Below are 22,080 nucleotides of genomic sequence, written 5' to 3' on the forward strand. Positions count from 1 at the left end.
TGTTCTCAGAGGCGCGAAATTTGTTTTCGGAGGCCTGCAATAAGAGCTGTATATTAAAATGTCCCGCCATTCGACTTGATGGGCGTTCCGAGCTTTCAGCGCGGAAAGCGATGAAGGAAAAGGTCAGCCGTACATGTGTCGAAATCGCATCGCTGCACAGAACATACTTTCTTTGGAGGCCGACGAACGCTTTGGGCGTAGATTGCGTAGACTGCATGCATGCTCGTCCTTTCGACGGACGCCAAGCCCATCGGCCAGCGCTGTCGCACGAAAACAACTAAAGTAAACAAGTATCTGACGGTGGCAACTTCCTACCTTCGACTTCACAGGTTAAGAAACAAGAGAACTACCCGCGTCATCTAATTAAGACAAACGTCGACATGCAAAACAACACAACATGTGAGGTGGGCGTATTGTAACAGGGTAACTTTAGAGCACGCCTTTCCACGCACTCCAAGAGCTGAATTGCATTGCAAATGATAGCGGCGTCAACGCCCACCACTATCGATGGGTGCTCTCACGGCGGGCGCTGAAAAAAGGTATTTATTGATAATGATCAAGTAAAATAGAGTTGTATCTTCTTTTCTCGCCGTGCGTATATAAAATGGATTAGGAATTTTATATTCGTTGAATGAATCTAACTGCGTCTCGCTTTAATTAAAAAACGCTTTTCCTTTCCCAGTGTTTATTCCCTCCAAACATAGTCGCGCTTCGATCGCTGCTCCCATAACCCCCCTTGCTGATGTCGGTGAGAATTGGTTCTGAACCTCTTTTCGCCCGAAGCTTCGCGACCTATGTGGATCGACCTTGGTTAACCTATAGAGCCCGTGGCGTCAATCCGCAATCCATACTAAACAGTGTCTATTCTGGGTTTAATTTTTATTACGTTATTTTTTATCGCAATATGTTTTGACACTTCTTGCGATTAAACGCAGCTGGGGCGTACACGGCGAAACGCTTTCATCACCGGAATGGGCCAGTCGTGAGCTCTGGGGTGGCCGCCATCTTTTTTCGCCTACGCACACAAGCCGCGGAACCTAGCGTATAACAGCTGCGCTGTAAAAAGCATTCGACACGAAAACCGGCAAGTTCTGCAAAGTTATGCAGTTGTCAAGTGACACACCTGTGTCAATGCTTCTTTCTATCTGATCAGTTAAGCCAGGTCCAGTGCACTACTTAGGTGGGAGCACATGCAATCCAAACCCGCTGGCCAGGTGAGTCCCAAGCAGGACAGATGTACTACAGGATAAGAGGTTGATTTTGCCGCGCAATATGACAGCATACTATCGAAAACTATTTCATTCATCCACTAGACTCTGCATAACGGTCCGGCCATGGCGGTGGCATTTCGATGGGGGCGAAATGCAAAAACGCCCGTGTACTTAAATTTAGGTCCACGTTAAAAAACTTCAGGTGGTCAAAATATTTCGCGTGCCTCATAATCAGATCGTGGTCAAAACGAGCATGGTCATAATCAGACCAAAACCACGATATGATTATGAGGCGCGCGCCACACTGTAAACACAAATAAGACTGAATGGGGGGTTTTATGGTTTAATGCCTTTTAAGACTCCATCTCCCAATATATTTACTCCATCACCATGGAGTAAAAAAACATAAAACCATGATTTTACCTCCTTCCCGAAATGATGGAGTAAAAAACGGAATGACCTGATATCACTCCATTTACAAAATGGAGTTTATCAGTGCCAAAACCTCGATCGTGCCGTGAAATGGAGTGAAAATGTATTTTCTCCGTGCACTGTTAACACAACTTACAGCTGACATAGGTAAGAGATACGACGCGCAACCTTTTTAAACTCCTTGGCGCCAAATCTTATTTCATCAGCGGGAGCGTATTCGATATAAAAACGTGAATTCAATCTCAACACTCATAAATGTAGTAAAATCGGTCTTAAAATGGAGTTTTCTCCCTCACGAGAAATCTCATACGTAAATGGAGTAAAATCGAGGCTAGTGCGGCAGCCGCATACTAGGCACAGTCGGGTCCTTTACGGCTCTGCAATTTTTTCTTCTTTCGTGCACTTAAACTCATGGATACTACTTTGGATAATCAGCGGCCGTTTCTACAAGCATTTGGTGTCACCATGGCAGCAACGACATCTCGATGTATTCCTCAGCACGCCGCACACGACGGAGATTCCGACCGCCTCGTCGACGACGGCATGTAGACGCGATTTTAGGCCTAACATTCAGGCCGGGCAGCCACAATGCCATTCATGCACGCCCGACGAGCCTCGTCCAGCGGAGCCAACCTCGCATCAGTCACCTCAGGTGAAACGTGGTGAAACGATTTTACGTGCGCGATGTACATAGCTAGTGGCACTTGCATTCGGAGTTGTGGCGTTTACTTGTGCTCTAATGGACGCCTTGGTCCCACCGTGCAATAATAATATTGTTCGAGAATGGCGAGCGATGCTGCATGAACCAGGTGAGCCTGAACGTTTCGGCCGTCGCGTTACATGTTACACGTAGCGAAGGAGGTGCCTTTAATGTGGCGCTACTGCTTTCTTTAGCATCTCGCTTCAAGATGAGAATGCCATTAGAATACTACAAAGTGGGCCGATATTATGACGAAAAAGTAGCATGTCTGTGCTTGAGTGTGCGTGCAGGGAAAAAGGCACGTGCGCTCTTCGCTTGAGTGTATGTGCTTCTGTGAGAGCGCGTGCGTTTTTACTGTGTTTGTACGTCGCTGCTTTTTTGTGAAATATTACGCATGAAACCTTTCACGTGTGTCCGTGTGCGTATAGTTTTGTTGCAGCAGCGCTTGCATACACTTGCTTGTGGTGACATCGGTCAGCGCGCAGGCAGGCACAGAGGCCCCACTAATTCCAAGGCGAAGCGAAGCATGGAGATTGAAAGTAAGTTGGGGGGGCGAGAAATATCGTCGCCTCTCGTCACTCCGACACACGTTTGACAGGTTTTGTGGACACTGACCCCACCGTAATGCGGCGTGTTCGTTGTCGCTAGCGTGCCTGCGTGTTCTCACTCTCCCGGCGAGGAGGATACCATTCAGGCACCCTAAACGTGGTATGGTCAATGGGCGCGATTGTTAACTTGCACGTCGGTTAGGCAGTCAAATTTTCTGTACGTGTAGTTTGGGCGTGTTCACTTGCTGACTTTTGTCGTCAATGATTTAGGAAGAATCCAGCTGCATCCAATTTTGAAATACGGGATTATCTACGGACTTATCACAATGCCACATATTGAGTAAAAACCATTTGCAAAAGTGTGTAGGTCGGCTGCCATGTTAAGCTGTTTTTTTTTTGTAAGCGAATTACATTTCTTGTTTTAAATGTGGTTCCCCCCAAGTTAAGGAGAGCAATAGTTTATATGGTTCATTCAAGTAATTAAATTGTTACTGTTGGCTACACATCGTTCTGTCATTCAATGTTGTCCGCGCTTCCCTTTATCAGTACATCTGCATTGTGTTGTGGTGCGCGTTTGTTTATTCAATGTGCGTTATGTTGGACCCTCGGCCTTGCTGATGTATGGTATATACTTTATATTATTGTTAATTGATATGTATTATTTTCAGCAACATTATCTTATTACGCGTAATTTTCCTCAAATGCTGTGTTTCCTCTATGTTTTGTCTCCCGTGGGATGTTGTAATGCCTACAAATAATAAAATATGCTTTATACCGCTATCTGGAAAACCACATTTTTTTCTTTATTAAATCATAACGTGCGTTGAAATGTTAACAAGAAATAAATAGGCGAGAATGTACTCCTGTCAAGTATTCCATTCGCTAATGGTCTAATGTTATCAAGAAATAGCATCGTGCATACGTGAATCTTGTCAATGTCACATACTCTCGCGTACGTGAAAGCGCAAATGCAATCGTTTTATTTGTGCTGAATTCGCGTTTCGATTTACGTTATTGAACATAGTTGCTAGCTGAGAAAGGGCAGTTAACTAGATGGGGTAGATAAATGCTCGTACTATAATTAAATTCTATATTAGTCTCCAGTGAAGTATTATAAATACATTCAAAATCTAACTAGGAAGTTGGGAAAACAAAATAACCTACGGTAGAGGTTGTTACCGGCACAAAACATAGCACCTGCACTACTTCATCAGTCATTAATAAGTGTCCTAAAGCCACGGCACGAAAGCTGCTGCTTCAATTCATTGCAGAAAAAAAGGTATAAATAATGTAGCAGGATATCAAGAAACTCTCTTCAGAAATGGATTAGTATTTACTCCATTTGCAACACCTCAAGAACACTTTCCAGAAATGTAGTAATATTCACTCCAATTTTAACACTTAAAGACTCCCTCAGGAAATGAAGTAATATTCACTCTAATTTAAACACGTAAAGACTCCCTCAAGAAATGAAGTAATATTCACTCCAATTGGAACACCGTAAAAACTCCGAGAGAAATGAAGTAATATTTGCTCTCATTTGAACACCATAAAAACTCTTGTGAGAAATGGAGTTAACTAAAACTCCATATGAATGGAGTAAACTCTCATCATTTGGGAATGCGCTAGGCGATGAGGCATTTACTCCCATCTGGGATTATTTGTGTTTAGTGTGCATAGTGGGGGACGCTGGAGTAATTTGGACCACCTGGGGTTTTTTAACCTGCCCCTTAATCAAAGTACACGGACGTTTTCGCATTTCGCCCCCATCGAAATGCGGCCGCCGTGGCCGGAATTCGATCCCGCGACCTCCTGCTTAGTAGCCCAAAACCATCGCCACTAAGCAACAACGGCGGGTAAGTTTTGCCTTACGATTCCGCGTTTGGTACGAGAAGCAACGCTGGTTGCTCGTAGCATAAATATACTTGACACGTTGTGAGCATACCTGCATGCGAAAATCTATATTATGCAGGACATAAATTGTGTAAAGAAGAAAAAAAGAACCCTTTTGTGAAGTTAGAAAAAAAGTTTATTTTTTTAATGCGTGAGATCGGCAATAGCAGATTTCCATGGCTATACTGCGTTAGTTAGTAGCAGTCAGATCTAGAGACGCATTTTTTGCCATCTTTGGTTCTACAATGCTCATTATCGCACATACACCCTGACAAAACAAGCTCCAAAGTGCAAACTAGTGGTCTTCCATCAGGCTGGTCGAGCGAGGAGCATTTGCACTCATCACAGTTTCCCACGTTATGTTTTCGTGTTGTATTTTGAGGGCATGGTGCCTCAGTAGTAGCTGAAATTGAAAAATAGGCATATTTTAAAGGACATGCTGCCGTGTTTTTGTTCGCGCGGTTTATTAGCCATAAGAAAATTTCGCTTTATACAGCTATGCTTCATAAAATAAGTACCCAGCTGCAGCTTACCATCGCCAAGGAAAGTTTGTCATAAAGGCATTGACCTGCCGAAATTTCATTACCCGTCAACCCAGCTAAACTAGAACACAATATTTCAGGATATTCGCTGCCCCTGGAGAATGTGGGCCCGCAGTGGTCATGACGAAATGGCGCGAACTTTTTGTTTTAATTTTACCTGCCCTATTGAGTTGGTAGCCGCAAATCGATTGTCAGTGCTAATCGGAGAATGATTGATGTCTTCCGATTAGAAACGCTGTGCACTTGGCACAACACTGTCAAATGGGGGTTCGCTAATGCTATGCGTCATATCTTGGTCCTATGAGACACCTAATTTAACCTATATGGCGACTACATGCAAAAAATGGCACCTATGTGCAACTCTTTCATTCTATCGTGTTGTCATATATACAGAGTGTTTCAGCTAAATCAGGCGAAACATTAACAAAATCAACATAGGAGTTAGGAAAATGCAACCAACTTAGTACTGTTTGCTGTCCTGTTGAGCAACTCGAAGTATTTTACCGTGAACTTGGGCATTTAATTAAGAACTATTGTCAACTTTGAAACTGCAGATCTTCAGTGTGGCAGTTGTAGCGTTTATTGATAAATGTCAAAATGCTCTTTTACGTTATGATAGCCGCTGCAGTTACAATTTTTTTCAAGCTGCAGAGAAATCGCTCGAGATTTGAGAAAGTACTACGTGAATACGCGCTTACACGCCGCGACATTAGCGCCTTCAAAATTTCCACAAAGAATGATCGATGCTGCACACAGACCGAAGTAACGAAGTGGCTTTGAGCAACTGACATGGATTGATACAGTGGTCTTGGCTACCGCTTTTGTCGAGATATCATGACCGTTGGAGTGATGGGATATGAGAACTAACGCATGGCAATTGCTGGAATTGAATTCTGTGGTTTTAGTGCCAAACCCATACAAAAATACCTCCTTACTTTCTTTATAACTATCAACTTTATTAACATCCTATGTAATTTTAATTTCTATTAAGACACGTTAAAAGAAAGTTTGTAGGCTCTGTTTTAACTTCGGTTTCAAGAAAGGTTGTTTAAAGAAAGTTTAAAGAAAGTTGGTAGGCACTGTTTTTAATTTATTTTGAAGAAAGTTTGTTTCAAGAAAGTTTAAAGAAAGTTGCTAGGCTCTGTTTTTACATTCGTTTAAAGAAAGCTTTTTAAAGAAAATTTATAGAAAGTTGGTAGACTGTTCTTGCTTTCGTTTGAAGAAAGTTTAAAGAAAGTTGGTAGTCTCTGTTTTTACTTTTGTGTAAAGAAAATGAAAACAATTGTATTTGTTTCATTCATTTGCTCATTGAACACTGCAGTAAAGAAGCATAACATGCAAAATCAGTAACACATTTATTAGTACGAATATCAGAGTGTTATACTAATAATTGCTTCCAGCAGTTTATGAGAAAGCTAGGAGACAGAATATTTTTTGCTATTACGCGTGCACATATAATCAGCCGCAGCAAAGTAAAATATATTTGCCTGTCCCACTGAAATTGTCTATTACCTTTCTTCTACCTCATAATTGGGAAATTGGTACCAATGTACCAAGGTTCGAGTACATTGCTACTCGAATCCGCGACTCTGCATGAGGCGGAGACGCTACCATTGGTCCACGTAAACATCAATTATTTTGGCACCAATGCCTTGGGTGAACTTATGACATGTCGTAAGGCCTTTTATTTGTTTTCACGACGCTTTTTTTTAGACCTTGGCTTGTTGAGAAACCTTTGCTTGATTATTTTATGCAAATTAAACACAAAACTTGGCTCTCTCGCAAATGCAGTACCTGCGGTCGCTGTTAAATGGGCCTTTCTTTTCAAAACTGCGAGTGATGGCTGTGTTAATATATTGCTGGCCGAAGAGAAGTACGGCAGCACGGATTCCGTAAATGCTTGTTTGGGCGTACCACGGAACACTTTATGATTTTCAGTTGCCTGAAAATTGAAAGTTGCGTACCAGGCATGGCTGTATCTGTTTGTTTAGCGTGCGTGCAAGCAGTATGCCTGTTGCACTTCGGTGATGTCTTAGCTGATGTGTTAGCTGCTGTCTTAGCTGATGCGAGTGCAGCTAAGACAGCCGAAACCGACACGCCGGAAAGCAGTGGCCGAAACGTCAGTGATTGTCACGAAGAGGCTACCACTGACGCGGCCGCGGGAGAAAACAAAGCAAAGGGCAAGAGATAAGACAGGAGGGGAAGCAATCGTGACCTCAGGGGCAGCTTTTGGCGGCGAGGAGGTAGAAAAGCTTCGAGCTGCCTTTGTTGGGGATTCCAACATGCTTAAAGTAGAACCGGCGATAGCAGAGAGGGTAGGTGCAGGCGAACGAGTCCAGGTTAGCCCACTTCCGGGAAAACAGATTATAGAGGTGATAGCGAAATCCAAGGAATGCATGTGGATGGATGGATGGATGGATGAATGGATGGATGGATGGATGCTATGAGCGTCCCCTTTGAAACAGGGGGGGGGGGGGGGGGTTGCGCTACCAAGCTCTTGTTATTATTTTGCCTGATGTCCTACCTTTATTTTTGAGAAACACACAAATACAAAGAATTCCAAGCATCAACCTTTTTGAACCATTACTATGAACTCTGTTTCTGTACGTCTCTGTTGTTTGTGGTCTCCCTACTTTTCTGCAACCAGACCTCCAACCACCTCTCGGACACGTTTACTTTGCCCCGGAACCCAAGGACTTCAAGGAGGTCAGAGGAGCCTAGGCTTGTAGCTGGGTAGATTTCTTCACATCCCAAGAAAACACGTTCCACTGTTTGTCTAGCTTTTCCACAGCAAGCACATGCGTCTTCGTCCTTAGTGTACCTCGCTTTAGAACTACGCGTTCTAAGGCATCCTGATCTCGTTTCGAAAAGTAAGGAGCTTCCCTTTGAGTTATCATAAATTGTTCCTTTCCTGATTTCGTTTTTTTTCCTTTGAGGTGGTTAGCAATAGCAGGTTTCTTTTCCATTACCGCCACCCATAACCTTGTCTCAGCATCCCTGACTTTGCGTTTGACGTCCTTTGTTGCCGTGTTGCTGGCCATACCGGTTGCATATTTGCTGGTAAGCTTCCTAGTTCTTTTCCTCCACTTTTAGTCAATGTTTTGCCTCCACAAATACCTGAACACCGCTTGCACCCCTTCTACTTTCTTACATTTTCCTCAGTTGTTCTTGAAAATCAATTTTACTCTGAGCCTCCCTTACTTCAAAATTTGTCCAGCCCATATCACCCTGCACAGCTTCATTAGTAGTCTTCCCGTGGGCGCCCAACGCGAGGCGTCCTACTGAGGTGATAGCGGTGATAGCGGTTGCCATCGAGTCCTGGTTGTACCCCTTACTTCAAGCAAACAACCACATTTCCAAATGTAAGCCCTGGAACTATTACACCTTTCCACATGCCCCGGAGCACATCGTACCTATTGTATCCCCATAGCGCTCTGTGTTTTATTATGGCCGCATTTATCTTCCCTTCTGCTATTATTGTTTTTTTCCTGTGCCTCCAGATATCTATCACCATCATTTATCCATATACAAAGGTATTTGTATTCTATTACCCGAGGTATTTCCTGGCTCTTTATCAACGCTGCCTGTTCACTGTTTTCATTGAATACCATAAAACCTGATTTTTAACGCTAAGTTTTATTCCTAAATTGTCACATTCTTCTCCACAGATATCAGCCAGACGTTGCATATCACTTTGCTTGTTAGCAAGCAGCACAATGTCGTCCGCATGAAATAAACCTGGAAGCTGCTGCTCAACTGTTGTGCCGGCTTGTTTGTATGAGAGGTTAAACCCGATATTGATTCCTCCTAGCGCCCTTTGCATCCCTACCACGTACATCATAGACAGCAGCGGGGATAAAGGGCAACCCTGTCTCAGTCCCTTGTTGATATCAACTTTATCTTCGCTAGTCATCCCTTTCCATTTAACGCAAACGGTATTTTCTCTGCAAATCTCCCTCTATAGCTATATAGAGTCCTTGCCTGTACCTTCCCCTTCCAGAATATTCCAAAAAATGCTGCGGTCTACGTTGTCATACGCTCCGGTAATGTCGAGAAAAGTCACACATAGCGGTCTCCTTTCTACTCTGGATACTTCGATACACAGTGTAAGGACAAATAAGTTATCATCCAGACGCCTACCGATTCTGAAGCCATTCTGAAGTTCTCCCAAAATGCCACTATTCTCTGCCCATGCTTGCAGCTTCAATTTAATCGCCTGCATTGCTAACCTGTATATTACCGATGTAATGGTCAACGGTCTATACGAGTGAATTCTATCTTTTTCCCTGTTACCTTTATAAATTAAATTCATTCTACCTTGTCGGCAACTGTCTGGTATTCATCTATGTATTTTTCTAATGCTTTCAATGGAGCTTCCTTACTTCTTGGTCCTAGCTCTTTAATCAGTCTAACGGGAACCTCGTCAAAACCTGTGGCTGTGCGTTTAGGAATTCTCTCTTCAACTTTCTTCCAGTTGAAATTACTCAGCACCGACTCCTTTTTGTCTGGCTCGGTAATTCTATTTTTTCCCTCAGAAACCACCTCGCCATTGCCCTGAAGTGATTAGACTGTTATTTTTCGAACGCCATTTAATACCGCGTCCCCTTCCAGTTTGTGTCCATCTTCGTCAAGGATATGTTGCTGTACTGTTCCCAACTTCCTGCATAATACATTAATGTGGTTCCAAAATATTCTAGGTGCGACCTTCTTTTTCTCATGTATTTATGACAACCAAACGTCACTTTCACCTTTAACCTTTGCTTGAACTAATATTTGAATCATGTTTTTTTTTTCACGGTATATTTCCCTTATTCTGTCGATTTCATGCTGTGGCAATTGTGCATTTTTTCCCCTGCCTGTGTTCTCATGATGCTTTCTTTCGTTCATCGATCGCCTCCCGTATCTCCCTGTTCCACCAGCTTTTCGGCTTCCTTTTTCCTTTCCAACAAGCATGTTGCTTCTCTTTCCTGATTTCTCTCGTCATTGCACTTACCACGCTCACTATATTCTCACACCTTGCTTCGTCATTTGTCAAGTTCTTTCTCAACTCTTATGTCTATATTTGCTATTTGTTCATCGTTCAAATTTGGACTGGTCATTATTCGTTCCTTGCTCTCTTTCCCTGGGACACAATGGAGGAGAGACACCTAGTGGTGATAATGGGCGGAGTGATTGACGTACTGCATAGACGAGGGGCCGGGATCACAAAGCAAATAGCCCAAGGGGTCACCGACCTGCGGAATGCTTCAAAGGAAGTAGAAATCGTGGTGTGCATGGTGCCAAAAGTTCAAAGGCAGGGGTATGCAATTGAACGGACCACTTGCAGTAAACAGGGAAATTTCGACTCTAGCTAAAGCAATGAATTTTACGGTCATTGACATCAACCGACAAGTGTACCGAGCCAGCCGCGAAGGCGCTTTGGTGCGTGACGGGATATATTTTAGCGATAGTGTAGCAACACTGGTTGGACTTCGATTCGCGGCGCAAGCTGTAGCTTTTTTAGGCGGGCCGCAGGCAATCAGGAAGCAAGATTAAGTATTGCAGTAGTGAAGTATTGAATGTAGTAGTAAATGTAGAAAGACCATAAGAAGTTAGGAAAATACGAACAAAGGATAAGAATAGAGATGGTAAAATTTTCTGCATTAACATACAGGGTAGTCGCAAGCAGAAAAAATGGTTGGAAATTCAAATGCAGCTGAATGACGAAGCGATTAGCGGGTACGCCTTGACCGAAGGCATCTACGACATTCGAAGCATCGGCCCGTTATCGAAAATTTTGTATAGGAAGGGTGCAACAGAATGACCGGATCAATGAAAGGCGGAGGCCTATATAGGCATACTAATTAGGCGAGGTCTGAAGTTGGAAAGGGTAAAAGAGACATATAAGGATAATTTATGGATTAGCAGATCATCGCAAGCCAAAAAGACCTGACTGTGAGCAGCTTACCTATGGACAGGCAGTGATAGCAGAAAAAAGAAGGAATTCGTTTATTGCATTAAAAGCGGTAATAATGAGTTCAAGAAATCGGGCCAGGTGATATTAGCGGGATATATTAACGCACACATGAACAATTTACATGAATATACTGATTACAACGGTTCTCTAGTGCTGGATCTGTGTGATGAACAGAACCTTATAGTAGTTAACAGGGAGAATAAGAGTCAGGGACAGGTAACGTGGCAATGTGGAAACACGCAGTCATGTAACGACTACGCCTTTGTCGCAGAAATGGTCTACGAACGATTAGACGAAATGATAATAGACGAAAATGGAAAAAAAATAGCCTGGGCAGCGATCATATAGACATTTAGCATTGAAGTTTGGGAGAGAAACCAACGCAGAACAAGAACCAATGGCCTCAGAATTTTTATAGAAGAATGAAGAGCAAATAACAGCGATCGCAAAAAACATTGAGAAGAAAGTTCAGGCTTTTCCCGCAGCAGTGTGGGAATATATCTAACTTGTAGACATTATGCAGCAGGAAATAAGGCAGACACGGCAAAACAATACTTGGATTCGAAAGAGGAAAGCACGTAAGTGGTGGGACAAGGAAACAAAGCAAGCTATAGAAGAGCGTAAAGAGGCGTCCAGGGATCATCGAGAAGCCAAAAAGTTGGGATTACACGAAGAAGAGGTGCTCCTTAGATGGAACACATACCGAGAATAGAAAAGTGTGGCGAGTGAGCTCGTACAAGCGAAAATTAAATGCGCAAGCGAACGTTGGGTCCATGGCACTCACAAAAGAGACAAAGGGGCCCCAAAATATTCTGGAACCGTATAAAAGCACTCGGAGCTCCAACTAAAAACTCGTAGACGGCTATAAGGGTTGAAGACGGTAAGATCTACGAAGAAGACGATCCGCTGCGGTCCATCAAAGACGTTATTAGGGATAACTTCGGCACGAAAGAAAGAGTAGTTCAGACAACAGATCCAGCCACAACAGAGAGGCCTGAGGAATCAAAATTTAGCATAGAAAGTTTTTATTGGAAAAAGGCACCATAAAATATCTCTAATAACACGGCAGCAGGACCCGATGAAATTTCAATACAGCTAATCAAAAACTTCGGTCCAAAGAGCAAGGCACTGCTGACTAATGCCACAGAGCAAGTTATTAGAACGAAGAAAATTACGATTGGATGGAGCGAAAGCAAGATGAACCTCATCTACAAAGGCAAAGGAGATAAGGATAAGACGAGCTCGTACAGGCCAGTTACAGTAACGTCGGTGATATAATGAATAATAATGCAACCCATAAGATTAGAACTGTCGAAGTGGGTGGGGAAAAACGATGTATTGGGGGAACTACAGAATGGCTTCAGGCCAGGCAGACGCTTAGAGGATAATATGTTTGTACTTACTCAGTGCCTAGAGATTTGAGTAGCTCAGAATATGCCTTTATCGAAAGCATTCCTAAATATTAAAGGAGCCTTTGACAACGTAGACATGGAAATTGTTATGGGATATTCTTCAGCACGAAGGCATAGATGGCGATTACGTGTGGCTACTGAGGGAGATATATAGAGACAACCGAGTACAAGTTGTATAGCAAGGTCGAAAAGGTAATGAAATGGTGGGAATTCACCAGGGATTGAAGCAAGGATGTTATCTGTCTTCATTGTTGTTCACGCTTTATGATAAGGGTATTGAAAGACGACTGGAAAACAGCGAATTAGGGTTTAATTTATCCTACATGCGTAATGGGCAAATGGTGCAACAGAAGGTCCTAGAACTGATGCACGCAGACGACATAGTGCTACTAGCGGACAATAAAAAATTTACAGATACTTCCGAATATCTGTGGCAACGCAGCGACAAATCTAGGCCTTAAGTTTAGCACAGAGAAATAAGGAATTATGATCTTTAATGAAGAGATAAGTAATTACAGGGTGTCACTTCAACAACAAGTCATACCCATAGTCAAGAAATATAAGCACCTCGGCGTACACATATACGAAGGAAACAATTACTCAAGCAAACACCAAGATAATCTGAAAATAAAGAGGAAGCACAATGCCGCAATAAAGAAACACAGAGCACTGTGGGGCCACAATAAGCATGAAATGATGCGTCGGATCTCGAAAGGAGTAGTGGTGCCAGCGCTAACGTTCGCAAATGTCATTTTATGCTTAAAATCAGATATCTTGTCGGAGTTTATTTATTTATTATACATACTTTCTAGGTCTAGTTGGCACAACAGAAAGCAGTGGTGAAAATATACATTTGCAGTACAGGACAAGAACGGAACAATTTAACTATAAGGCACTTTGAACGGTAATCTTGAAGTTAGTGGTGTCACAAATGGAGACTGGGAAGGCGGTTCCATTCATTGGCAGTTCTTGGCAAAAAAAAAGAAGAATGGTACAAATTAGTTCGACAAGATGGCACTTCAATTTTGTATTGATGGTCGATACGAGATGATATGTAACTGGGTGTGGTGAAAAAGTTTTCTTTAAGAGAAGGGTTAAGGTAATATATTCTATGAAAAAGACAGCGACGAGAATACTTGCGACATAATGAAAGGTCAGGCAGATCTAGTGTTCTTTTCATCGACGTGACGCTAGAATGACGTGAATAATTTGAGGGAATAAAACGGGCGGCGCGGTTCTGAATGCTTTCAAGGGAAATGACGAGATTCGTATGAGCAGGGGCCCATATGGCACAAGCATATTCTAATTTCGGGTGGGCGATTGTTTTATATAGAGTAAGCTTTAGTGAGGTGGGTGCTCATGCAGTTTCATGTCAAATAGCCTAAGGTTCGGTTAGCATTGTTGGTGACATATTCAACTTGCATGTTCTATCAAAGATTGTTAGTGATATACAGGCCAAGATACTTATATGAGTTAACAACCGACAGGGCAAGGAGTATGAGAATAGAGTATGAGTATGATAGAGTATGAGAATAGAGTATGAGAATTTATCAGAAGGGTAGAGCGAAAGAAGACGCGCATGCTTTTGCATTTAGTTGTGCAGAAGAAGCACAGCGCAAAATTAGTTTTGAGGAAAGACTCAGTAACATGGAATGAAATAAATGGGCGGCTAAAGTGCACAAGTAGCTGTATCTGAAAAGCGTGGACACAGAATGAAGGAAGAGGTCAAGAAAGTGGCCAACGAAGTACAGTATAATCGAAACTGTAACTACGTAGACAACCAGGAGTCATCAGAAAGAAAGTGATATAAATAGAGACAGTGAATTGGATGGAAAGAATGGAAACAAAAAACTGTCAGCCCTTCCACTGGGGTGGAGATGGAAGACCAGCGAAGCTGTACTACGGTGGGAATTATGTATTTCCAATTAGGACTATTAAGATGTGATGGTGTAATTGGTTATTTGAACTATTAAAGGATGAGAAATATATATGATCCGGTGGTTTTCATTTGTTTAGTGACCACAGGGACCATGGCCTTATGGTCGTTAAGGTACAACGCCATAGGGTGCACGGCAAAGGTTGGTACGTTCTACATAAGCACATCACCACCGCCGCGCGCGTTCGGTGCGAACGCGGGCAAAACGCCGCCACCGTCGACAACAGTTGTGCGCGTTGTTTGTGTGACCGCACATAACCACTGTCAAAATACTGGCTACATTGCAGTAGTGATTTTATTGAAGAAGAAAATGACACTCATTTCTGCTGCCCAATAGGGAGCATGGCGCAGCGTCAGGGGAAGGGGAACAAGGAAATAAAGATGTTGAAAGGAAGGGAAGAGAAGGAGAAGCAGCAAGAGTCTCATCCAATCATGGAGGAGGCTGGTGATGGAAACGGTGGCCTGCGGGGGGCGAGCGCTTAGCGATGGGCGGTGATACCATTCAATTCCACAAACTCCAAAAGGCTATGGAGAGCTCGGAGGTGGGGAAGCGACGGGAACAGGAGGTCGCTGGTTGTCGCAACAGGTAGACCCTGTTGCCTGTAGGCAGTGATAACCCTTGAGAGGTCGTGTGCCAGCGCTGGGAAAGCACAGAGAAGGTGCTCGAGGGTCTCGGGGTCGCCGCAACGTTCGCAGGCCGGTGAGGTGTAGCGTCCCTTGGCGTGCAGCCGCACCGCCGTCCAGACACAGGCCGTGCGCAGTCGAAGCAACGTTGTGCGTTTCCTCCTGGCAAGGCCACACTCTGAAAGTGGCCTGGGACCATTGCCGTTTGCCACTATGGCATCCGGGTGGACGGTTGTGAGCAGTTTTTTCAGGCGCTGCCTCGAAAAATCAGAGGAAGCGACTGCTCGTGTGAGCGGGACTTCAGGATGGTGGGTGGTTTTGGCGAGGGTGTCCGCTGCCTCATTACCGGCTATACCCACATAGTAAGGCAGCCAGTGAAACGAGATGGTGACCACCGCGGCAGCCAATGCCGAGAACTTCGAGCTGAGCAGGGCCCCCGTAAGCCCTGATCGGCGGTGGTTGATTAGGCTCTGGAGTGCTGGCTTCGAGTCGCAGAGCACTGCTACCGGTTGCCCAGGAGGGTCCTCAACCAGGACATGTGCGGCTAGGTGGAGCCCCGCTAGTTCTGCCGTGGTGGAGCTCGCGGCGAAGGGGATGCGACATTGTCTGTTGACCGCCCTAGCTGGTATGGTGCAGGCTGCAGCAGCCAATCCGTTTGCCAGGACTGATTCTTCTGTCTAGACCAGCAGACTTCCTTCCAGGTCCTCGTGGAGTTTGCTGGCTGCAGCCTGTTGCAGTGCTGTAGCTGGTGTCTATCGTTTATGGGCTTCATTGAACGAGAGGTAGACGTCCGCTGGTCGATGGTGGGGTGGAGGCAGCGCGATTGTCACAGGGGGGTCCGTGATCACCTGCTCGTACAAGAGGCACAGAACTCCCATCCGTGAGGACGGCTGGCTGCGGAGTCTAGCCAGCAGGTCTCCGCCATCCGGAGCACGATGAAGGCGGTCAATGTGCCCCAGGGCGCGTTCGAGCATCCTCAGCGAAAGCTCCCATTCACCAGCCTCTGTAAGTGTTGCAACGACCGGTGAATGCTTTGGGAGCCCCAGGATGCTCCTAATAGGACCTCTGTGCAGACCCTCCAGCTGCTCTCTCCTGGTCGCTGTGAGGTTGACCAATGGAAGGGCATATAAGAGCACGGACGTTGCTGCGGCCTGGCTCAGCCACAGCGCCCACTTTGTGTTACAGCCACGGCTATGTTGCTGCAGCTTGCTGACAGCTCCCTGCACCCGGCGCACCTTGGTAGTGGCGGCTTTGGCTGCAGGAATCCACGTGAACCGGTGGTCAATGACGAGCCCCAGGTAAGTCACCATTTGTTTCCAAGGTAGGGCACGGCCAGCAATCTTCAGCTGCTTTGTGTAGCGTCGAGCTGAGGCCAGTGGATGCATCAGCATGGCCTCGGTCTTGGCTGTGGAGACGGTGAGGCCTATGCTACCAAGGAATGCGGTCATCGTATCTAGTGCCCGTTGTAGCGAGCACCGAATGGATGGCATGCACTTCCTTGGCCCCCGGGTCCAGAGTGCCACGTCGTCGGCGTAAATGAAGCAGCGAACAGGGAACCGTGGGTCCACCGGGAGAGATGCGGATAGCCCCACGAGAGCCACGTTTAACAGGAAAGGGCAGAGAGCACCGATCCCTGTGGGACGCCAGTCGTAATATCCCTGAGCTCGCTAAGTTTCTGTCCAACGTGCACCCGGAAGGTTCTGCTGGTCAGGAATGCGGAAATGAAGCCTCTGAGGCAGCCGCTCAGGCCGACGCGGTCAAGGCAGGCCTCGATGACCGAGTGTCGAAGTCCGTCAAACGCATTCTTGACGCCCAGAAGCACCAAGATGCCAAAGCACCCCATGGCTTTGGCATCCTCCAGGGTGGCCACCACATCGGAAATTGAGTCTGCCATGCAGCATTGGCGCCTGAAGCCTGTCTGCTGCTCCGGGAAGTGCTGGAGTTGGGCCGCAATCCACTCTAGGCTTGCCAGTGCCACCCTTTCCATCGCCTTGCAGGTGGCGGAAGTGAGGGACACCGGCCTATATGAGGATATGGCTATGGCAGGCTTCCAGGATTTCAAGATTGATGTCACCACTGCAACCAGCCAGCTCTCCAGGAGGACACCAGTGTCTCAGATGGTGTTGAAACACTCGAGGAGCCGCTCCTTCTCGGCATCAGCCAAGTTGCGCAGCATTTGGAACGTGATTCTGTCAGCTCCCGGTGCACTGCGTCGCCTGGTTTGATCGAGGGTCGCCTTCAACTCGTACACGTGGATTGGTTCACTGCACATTGCTTGTATTTGTGCAGCCACCCAGTCCGCGTGATGGCAGGAGGATGGGATTGATGGAACGGCTAAACGCCGTTGTCGACACTCCTTCCACTGGGAAGTCGCGTTTGCTTTCCGCCGTGCGTTCGCTCCCCGTGAAAGCGCGCGTCCCTCGCCCTCGCGCGCTTACACTCGCACATACAGCATACGGCCAATGAGAGTTTTATTGCGATAGCAATTATATGGACACTCCAAAGCGGATTTCTGCCGTCGGCGTCGCCGTCGCCGTGAGGTTCCGTATGACGTCAATGGCGATGAAATCGTCGCCGCGCGCCGTTTATGCTGCATGTGCGAGTGAACAAGCGCGAGGGACGCGCGCTTTCACGGGGAGCGAACTCACGGCGGAGAGCACACGCGCGTTCTGCGCCATGCTCCGGGAAGGGCTGCAGAATTAAGCGTCTCTTTCCTCCTTTACAATCACCATATATATATATATATATATATATATATATATATATATATAGACAGAGAGAGAGAGAGAGAGACAGAGAGAGAGAGCAAACGCGACCTCTTCCGACGCGCTAAAGGCCGTAGGGAGCGGAGGCGACGTTTAGCTGCGGCACCAAATGCCTATATATATAAAAACGTTGCGAGGCGAGAAGGTGGTAAAGACTTCCGACGCTGCTCGACGAGTGTCACGTTCTGATCTCGTCGAAAACCTCCGAGCCGCCCCCAGAGGCACCGGCAACAGTCACCAACGCCGCGCGCGTTTGATGCGAACCTGGGCAAACACCGACCGCATCGACAACAGTTCTGCGTGTTGCCGGTGCTGCTGCATGTCCAAGTTTATGCAGCTGATAAAACTACTATCCTTACTCCATATAGCTCTCTACTAATTTGCTATCGCAATGGATGCTTCGCCTTTCGGGTGAAACTGCGACAACTTTATTTTTTTCTATTGCCGGACGCAACGATCGAAAGGTGAGCCTCGCTGTAAAAATCACCTACGATTACGATACTCCCTTAATGCGAAATTTGAGTGCAGTTATATACGTGTTCTCATTTCGCGTGTCAATATTTTGTATTACGGTTATACAGGTACACAATGTTTAATAACAACGCTGTGAGTAGCGTAGCTGGCGCGGACAATCTGCCTGGTGCGGCACATTGCAAACGGAACGAAGTGTGGCGGGACCGCCCCGCTTATCTTGTGAGGCAGCACGTGGGCCTTTCCGCCATTGTGTTCTCCTAGGCTGGTTGCTTTAACGGTTGTGGGCGGCTCTGCATGTTCACAACGTCCCGGCTTTCGCCGTTGATTTGTCGGCACGACTTAAATTGTTACACACACAGGCCAGTCGTAACACTCCAGAGAAACCCCTTCTTCGGCCGCTGTTGATTCCTTCACCTTCAACTTACGATTATGTCTTGTGGGGATTCATACATTTCCGTACATCAGGAATATGAAGATGAATGTATGCCAACACAAAGGGGAGACGAATGCAAGCTCAACTGGGCAAGAGCAAAACTAACACTCGAAACGCTATTAAGAAAACAATCAGAGTGGACGCCTGTATATTTAGAAGAAATCAAATATTTTATTGCGTCAAGCGTCTTTTATATATCCTATAATGCTTTTTTTAGTTTATATAAATTATATTCATGTTAATGACATTTTACAAGCGTTTCACTTGATAAATATCGAAAATTTTGCTGCATAATTTCAATTTTTGCGATTTATGCTCTCCTGTATTTTTTGCTCCACACTGGTGGCGAGATCACAGAAGTTACCGAAACTTGCGCATTATTCATCGGCATGGCGTGTGCGTTAATATTCTAGTGTGGAATAGTACAAATGCCACAAAAAGTACGGTGACGTGTCAGGATATCTGTTCACAAATAGTTCCAGCCCGGGCGTTTTATGTTTGACTATAATAAGATAATGCAAGGCTAAATGTTCCTCACTGTTAAAGTTTATTACTGAGCTGTACGTCTTCAACGTGCTGGTAGGTTAAAGTACTGTTCAGCATTTCTTTATTTACCCTATAAGTGGCGTTCTCAGAAATGCTTTTCAGTTTCATTCAAAATATTTATTTTTTGTACTCATCACACCTTGAGAAGCCTACCTCCAAATGGCATGTTTAGGTTTGCTCAATTGGAGAAAAAGCAAGAATAACGGAAGCATATGCCTGCGTCAGAAGAGTGCGTGGTTAATTAAGATCCAGCTAAACGACACGTGCAGTCTTAACTGCAACAAACAACTTTGAGCTCTATTGTCTGCCAAAAAAAACCATGTGCCAGCAGTCCGCGAGCCTGGTATGCCTCAGTGGGGCCTGAGCACTGTTCATGCTCTCGGGAACGTATTATATATATTTGGTTGTCCTTGGATGGCGATAAACGTGTTCAAGCCTAATAGTTATTACAATACGGGAAGTTTGTATGCATCCCATTCTTCAACATCTGTGACACGCTGCATAGCTACAAAATATAGTTCACTGCTGAGGAGTAGGTTTCTGTATCATGCCCGCACACTCGGGCACAAGCATAAAAATGTGCTATCAGAGTGAATGGGAAGGTACAGATGCACAAAAATAAGGTATTAGCTTTTACGTGTGACGACAATTCCGTTGCGCTGAAAGCGCCAAGTAACATGAATTTTCAGAAAGCATGCTCACCCCTTCCGAGTACCACCTCCTGAAGAGCGAATGCGACCAGGACTATGAGAAGCGACCTCATACTTTTTCTTGCTTCGTGCCAGCAATGGTGCCAGTGATCGTCCACTCGATATGCGCAGCCCAGTACTTGCACCTCCTTATAAACCTCGCTGCCTCTAGGAGCCACATACGAAATTTGCAGGAATTAGCAAGGGCTGACAGGATTCCATTTGTTCCCTCCAACACATGCGCCAGATAGTGACGTAGTTAAAGAAGCTCATAGCGGCGGCGAGCCCGAGGACAATAGGGCATAGGTTTAAACAAATAACAATGCACTGAGAAAACTACATTGCGTTACTAAAAAAATTAACATACATTACCAGTTTGCAGTGATTTCTTGCGACTAAGCGTAATCCTTGTTCTCGTTCTTCATTTCTCTTATAATGTTTCTCCTTATAAGAGCAGGACACGTGCATCTCAGCGTCCGTCAAAGTTAATGTAAAGAAACTGCGACATATTTAAATGTTGTAGAATGAATCCCCGATGATGACAGAGCAGTCTTCTTTGTCGTCTGCCACAGGCAGAATGTCTCTCTCGTAGCATTATTAAATTACTACAATAAGCCTCCCAATGCGACACCGACGAGTTCTCAAGAATCTCGAGTGAGGTGGCTTGTCCAGTTGAAAGTAATAACCTTTAGAGACGTCATTGTCTAAACATGCTATTTTGCTGGGATTTTTCTCCTTTCGTCCTTCTGCTCACGCGCATGATTTTTTTCTTTTTGCATCCTGTTCTGCCGTCAATTTTTTTTTTTCAATATAGGCGCCACGTTTTTAATTTTCATTTAGGCTTCAGAACGCGTGGAACGGCGGAGCGGGGTTATGCTGTCCGACAATGCATTGAACCATATCTTTAGCATTGGTTTTGGCCACAGTATGCATGTGTGCTGCGTTGTCTCTAGCTTGTGTCAGCACGTTTTGCATCCGTTCATGGGGATTGCATAAAATCCTCGTGGCTCTCACTTTCATCACTGCTCATCACACGGCCCTTAAAATTGAGTCGATATTGCAAGACTCGTTAACAGACCACGCTGCTCCTCCTGCATTCACATTCGGGGTTGAACATTCTTGAAGAAATTTGAGGTAATCAATATCACGAAGCAGTGCTTATAAAAGATACGGTGCAAAACAGGAGAAGTCGAGCAGGGAGAGCGCAAAATTTGAACTGGAAGTAAAAAAATGAAATTATGGGGGTTTTACGTGCCAAAACCACAATCTGATTATGAGGCACAACTGGAAGTCAAGCTTCAAAGCAATTTCAGCATTTATTGAATCATAAGATAGCTTCCGTGCAGTGGTGTCCATGTCTCCTATAGTTCCAACCGAATGAGATTCCTCCAGCACTTGTTCCTCTGCCACCCAGTATTCTTCGCACACTTGGGGACCATTTCATGCATTCTTCTGCTGAGGTTTCTCCTTGGAAACTTGAGAAGAAATACGCCGTTGGTCTACAGGCTGATAGGTGTACCTTCACCTTAGTGCTTGACCATTTGCAAAACCCAGTGTCCAGTGTCATGCCGAATATTGACCCAGCCTGATGCTGGAGCGTTAGACTGGCGCTGCATACTGGGAGGCTCAGGGTACTGGTGCGAAAAGCAGCTCTGGAGCGGGAATAAAGTGTTGCATGTCTGCGGTATATATATTTTATTGCGATAGCAATTATATGGACACTTCAACCGGATTTCTGCCGTCGCCGTCGTCGTCGCCGTCGCCGTGAGGTTCCGTATAGATAAAATCTTCGCCGCGCGCCGTATGCCCCAGCGGAAGCGTGCGGGGACGCGCGCTATCACGGTGAGCGAACGCACTCAATCTCCCACGCGCAAGCAAGGAAGCGGAAAGCCAGCGCCGGAAGGAGCAGGGGGGGGGGG

The 22,080-nt window shown here is 45.4% G+C and overlaps 1 protein-coding gene and 1 long non-coding RNA gene across 4 annotated transcripts in view; one reads left to right on the top strand and one right to left on the bottom strand.

Annotated features, from left to right (window-relative positions):
• Nucleotides 1-22,080, top strand: part of LOC119459443 (uncharacterized) — a 307,019-nt gene that overhangs the window by 77,264 nt on the left and 207,675 nt on the right. The window lies entirely within an intron of this gene.
• LOC125946659 (uncharacterized) lies at nt 4,921-20,343 on the bottom strand. Its single transcript, XR_007467749.1, has 2 exons — nt 20,175-20,343; nt 4,921-5,187 (listed from the first exon to the last, which is right to left on the bottom strand). It is a non-coding gene; the product is annotated as an uncharacterized LOC125946659 (long non-coding RNA).

The sequence above is a fragment of the Dermacentor silvarum genome, chromosome 7 (genome assembly GCF_013339745.2).
Source record: "Dermacentor silvarum isolate Dsil-2018 chromosome 7, BIME_Dsil_1.4, whole genome shotgun sequence".
NCBI lineage: Eukaryota > Metazoa > Arthropoda > Arachnida > Ixodida > Ixodidae > Dermacentor > Dermacentor silvarum.